Genomic DNA, 6043 nt, shown 5'->3' on the forward strand with positions numbered 1-6043 from the left:
TAAAAGGAAAAAAAAAAAAATATATATATATATATATATATGTATTAACTTTAAGATTTGCCATTGATGCGTGTGCTTTCTTTCCTTTTTTTTTTCCTCTGTTTTTTTTTTTTTTTTTTAACTCTTTTAAATACCGGCAAGCATCTGTCACGAGTTTACAGATAAAATAAAAAAGAAAGACTAAAACCATATGAAAACGTAGATAAAAGAAAATTCAAACGGACATTATTTCTGTTCACCAATGATTATACGTTATCAAGCACTTTATTAGTTGATAATTAATCAACGTGGGTATATTATATTATATATTCTTGAGTTATCTTGTTTATTAAATATTATAAAATATGGGCATATTATAAAATATGGGCGGCTCTTGACCAAATTTGGATTAGTTGAAAGGATATTATAATAAAAAGAAAGGAACTAAAATTGATGCCTATATATTGCGTAAATTAACCCCCGTTCATTTCGTTGATTTAAGTTTAGAATTCGAGTTTTGTTACAATAAAAAGCTCTCACAAACAGTCACATCTAATTTTTTTACTACAATAAAAAGCTCTCACATAAAGTTACATATAAACTCGAATTAAAAATTTGAATCAGCGAACCAAACACAAGGCTTAATATATTCCATTTTGTTTTGTCAAAATCTTTTACTCCACACCAAGCAAATTGAGCTCATGAGTGCTCAATAGAATATTTCATATTTCTAATATTTAAAATCTTAAAAATCATCCTTTTAATCAGATCCTGCCAATGTGGCGTCACAGGAAAGGGAGAATAGAAAGACTCCAAATATACTTTATACGTATACAATTAGCTAGAAAAAAATATTTATTTGGTATATGTGTCGTATTTGCTCAATAATTAGTTAAGGAATTGAAAACGATCATGATTCATGGGTAGTTGATATAGGTTTAGAATATACCTCAGATTTCTATGTTACATTAGCAAAAAAGAAGAAAAAAAACGATGGAATACATAAAGCCAGTTTTGTAACAAAAACAAAAAAGAGAATGGCACTCTTGTAAATAAGATTAAAAGAAATGAGTTGTTATAGGCCCCGTTCATTTCGCTGATTCGAATTTAGAATTTGAGTTCTGCTACAGTAAAAAGCTCTCACAAACAATCACATCTAACTTTTTTGCTACAGTAAAAAGCTCTCACATAAAATCACATCTCAACTCGAATCAACGAACTAAACGGGCCCTAGTTTGTTTGTTTGAGAAAGTGAGGATGCCACATGTCAAAAGATTAGTGTAGCATCTGAAAGAAAAATCTGTAATAGAGTTTGTATTTAGTATTTTTCTTTAATTTATGAGAAAAAAAATGAGAAATACCCCTAAACTAGTACCCCAAATAATTTCTAATCCCTAAAGATTAGCTTATTAATTTCTACATTTTTACAATTAAAAGAATGAAAATAGTTAAATTAAACATTTTAAAATTCAAAAGTTACCTTCAATGGTCTATTGGTAAATATAAGATATGATGGCGGTCTCCCATCGTCGACGGGCCGCCGGCAGGCCCGGTCGGCCCCCAGCCATAACCTGACAAGTTATGATCTATAACCTGACAGGTTACACCTGCAGACGGTCATAACCTAACAGGTTATGATCCATAACTTAACAGATTACACTAGTCACTTGCTATAACCTGACAGGTTATGATCCATAACCTGACAGATTATGTCAGTTGTCGATCGCCAGCGCGGTCACAGTCTATTAAGTATGATCCATAACCTGACAGATTATAGCGACCGCCAACCTCCGGTCATCGACGTTGACCATAATTTGATAGGTTATGATCCATAGACTGCTAGTTTATGCTTCATAATCCTGTGGTTTAGTGGATTTCTAATGTCACATATATATGTACAATCATGTGGTTTCTAAACCTAAGGCTCTGATACCACTCTGTCACGCCCCGAAGCCGGGGTTAGTGACGTGGAGGCTCGTTTAGGAGTTAAACACGATTAAGCATTCGAAATTATAATAATCAGGATGAATAGTAAAATAATATAAGAAATTTCCAACGAGCCCCACTATTTAGCTGAAAATAAATTACAAGAAAGTTACGGGGTCGCCCGAACTTTCTAAATCGTTCAGGGCTTCACCCACAGGATATGCAGTATTGTACATACATGATCATGTAAATAACATTACAAACATCAACCACAGTCTAGTAATCCAAAGTTCAGAGTTTACAGAGTTTACAATCCTTACATTTGTACACAGAGAGGATGAACACAATCATCTTCTAATAGGAGGGTAGCAATTAACTCAGCTACTACGTACTACTCTTAAAGTCCCCTGGGAGGGGTAATGTTTATAAAATAAATAAAACGTGAGCGAAAGGTCCAGTAGGATATAATTTGAAATAACTTTGTAAACAAGTAAATAAATGAATGAGTAAATAAATAAATGAATAAGCAATTAAATAAATATAGACATTCAGTTCCAACACAACAGCCGGAACCTCATATCCTTTTTTCTGAAAGGAAATTTAACTGAAAATCTCTATATTACAGGCATCAGTAAGTAATTTACACTAGGATAAATTACTTACACAACCATAAGCACAAGCCTTATCACCCCCGGGCCGGGTTTCAGGTTCTGCCCCCAAGGATGCACTCTCCACATCCTATCTAGGCCATCAGCCGGTTTACCAGTTCGCAAGATCTCTTATCTTAAGAAATCATTCATTAAACTTTATGAAACAGTTCATTATAATTCCAATAGCTAAAATCAAGCTATTATTTTTAAAATACTTTTCTTTCACAAACATGTCATTTCTTTAAAATATTTGCAAGGCCAAAACTCTTTCAAAATCAGGCTGCCAAAGAAAGGGATAAGGAATCCTACCTCGTAAATATCAAACTTGTGGCTAGCATTACTCTATTTCGGCTTTCGCTTCCTCAAGCCCCTCAATCTGAGTCCTCAGCTAGCACTGGTACAAAACAACACTTTAGGATCCCATTCTCATTCATAAAGCAATTTAAACTCAATTTTTACCCTTTTGATTTCCTATTAGTGTGCCTTAATCAATTTTCAAGTTCCATAAATCAATTCATATTTCAAATCATCATTCCAAGGGATTTCAATCTCAAAACATGGATTAAAGATGCTAATCCATTCACTCCAGATCCCCAAATGAAGCTAATTTGAGTTCTCCTCAAAAACCAAGGTCAAAACAGCATTTTCAGGCAAAACAAGGTCAAACCCCGTGTACACCGGTCAACCGGTGACAGAGCAGTGTAACACCACTGGTCGACCGGTGGTGTACAATTCGGTCGACCGCATAGGTCGACCTGATGTAGTGCAATCTGGTCAACCGCATAGGTCGACCGGTGAGATCAGGGCAGGATGGCCAACATGACCAATCTGAAGAAAATCAGTACAAAACCTGCAATTTTAAGCTCAAATCTGAAATATTTCAAGGGGAAATCACTCAATCCAAGTTTCAAATGACAAATGCAGTCCAAAGAACCAAAAATCCTAAATTTCTACCATGATTTTACTCAAAATCTATGAAAATCCATTTTGAACCAAAATAAGTTTTCTAATTAGAAAAATTCAAGATTCAAGAGAGGTTTTTCAGAAATCTTACCTCAAATCCTTCTCTTGACGTTGAAAACTTCTTTAAATCCTTCTTTGGTTCAAGATCCAGTTGATTTGAAGCAAAAACGGGAGAGAAAGAGAGAGAGAGAGATAGAGAGTGAGAGTGAGCAATGCACGGGAAAGAAAAGAAAAGAAAAGAAGGACAAAGGAAAAAGGAAAGAAAAAGGAAAAAGAAAAGAAAAAGAAAAAACAGGTGTCTAACATTTAAAATGACAGTTCAGAAAATGTGTTTACACACACTTTTGGGGTAAAAATATAAATATTTAAAATATTTAAATACCTTAGAATTATTTAAATTTACACGTCAGAAACATTTAATAAATATAATTATTTAATTAGATCATATTAGGCACACTAATAAATCTTAATTACCTTGATTAATCTCGTTTAATTCTTCGACGTGTTACACTCCAATTATTATTGATTTTAAAAATCAAAATGCAATTTGTCAAAGTTAAAAGCTTCAGATATATTATGTACAAAACAAAAAATTAAGATCAAACAATACAATTTACTCTATATATAAAGCACAACCTTATATTTGTGTACTAATTAAACACTAAAGACTAGCCCATTTTTCCAAAATTTTTCAATTCGAGCAAGCAAAAAGGGCCAATTAAGAGGGGTATTGAATACAAGCTTGTACTTTTCAAAAAAATAAAAATAAATAAAAGCTTGGAGGACAAAAATGCCAGTGCATTTGCATTAATTTGGCCATATATCTTGTGGCTATGGGATTTAAACGTATAGAAGATATTGTATAATTTTGGACCCATATCTAGATAAAAAGAGGGGAAGGAATTGGTCCCATTGGATTGGTAATGAGTGGAAGAAAACCCTTTGCTTGAAGATTCCCAAGGACAATAATTAACATGAGTTAATTTGATTGGGGTGGGAACAGAAAAGAAATCCAATAAATTATCCTTAGATTAATAATTAAAATATGCAGGCACTCTTAAATCAAATCATCATGGTCTTAGGACCCAGGATTAATTTTTTTTTTTTTTTAAATTGTAACTCTGATCAGCAACTTCTGCCTGACAAAATAGTCAATGAAATAATGATATTATCATGTCATATTTAAAGTTACTAGTGGGCAATTTACTAGTATTTTATTAGTAGATTAATGTCGTAGGGTACTAATAATTGGATGGCTTTTTAAGATCTTGACAATCATCTATTTAGCTTGCCTTGCAGATCTCAAATAATCTTATATGGAAATAGCATCATACAAGATGTACCCAATATATCCATACACACACATATATATATATATATATGTACATAAAACAAAAACCATGTACTATGTACAATTGATGTCCATATGGACAAAAAAGATTCTTATGAACCTTATTTGGAACAACATTCACTGCCACATTTCATCAAGAAGAGAGGACGCCATTTGATCTATAATGGCTCGGACATGCATGCCCCTAAAACATAAAAACCTGTTTTCAGTGTGTTCTACAGCTTAAAAAAAAAAAAAAAAAAAAAAAAAAAAAAAAAAAAAAAAAACCCGGCGGTTTTTTGTTATAATTTTGTCCCCCAAAAAAAAAAAAAAAAAAAAAAAAAAAAAAAAAACCCTGCGGATTTTTGGCTAATATGTTGCCCTACTCTAGTGATATCTAACTAGTAGCAGTACTTTATATCTTTCTACCCTTTTTCTCTTTTTAAGTAAAAATTGCATTGCAAATTATAAATGTACAAACATTAATATTGACGCAAATGATCTCAAACACCAGAAAACACGACCTCAAACACCAACTGTAAATTCGAAAAAAAAAACGCTTAAATGGTCAAAATGCATGTTGGGTTCAGAAACCGAAAAATCACGTAGGCACACTAAGTATTGAACACACAAATGGTTATTTCAACAAAATCACTACAATGAATGAAAAAGCGTGATCAATTGAGGATAAGAAACCTATAAAAATAGGCCACCTACAATATCACAAAGAAACAAATCTAACAGATAAACAAACAGCATACATTGAGGGACTGAGAAACCGCATTTGTTATTACATCTAAGGCTTTCACTCTTTGATTTATTATTTTTAAAGAAAAATTTGGAAAGAGGTGACTGATCCCTATCTCGAATGTTATCAAAGTGCTCTCAACTCTTGAACCCTGCTAAGAATTTTCTCTGAAAGCCCTAACAACGGATTTTACTCTCATAAAGAATGTGTTATCGGATCAGCACCCTAAAATACGTTAGTAGTGAAGATACATAAAGAACTTGAACTCTAAAACAAAGTGCACATGGAACAATAGTACATTTACTGCCAAGACGTCTCTCATCAGATAGAAAGTAGTTTCTTTCTTTCTTTATTTTTTTTTTTTGGTATTATTTTGGCAACTGTAAAGCGTATGAATTATGATATGCTGCTAAAGACATTTCACGTCCTCAATCAAAACTTAGGATG

The sequence above is a fragment of the Morus notabilis genome, unplaced genomic scaffold, assembly GCF_000414095.1.
Source record: "Morus notabilis unplaced genomic scaffold, ASM41409v2 Scaffold789, whole genome shotgun sequence".
Taxonomy (NCBI): Eukaryota; Viridiplantae; Streptophyta; class Magnoliopsida; order Rosales; family Moraceae; genus Morus; species Morus notabilis.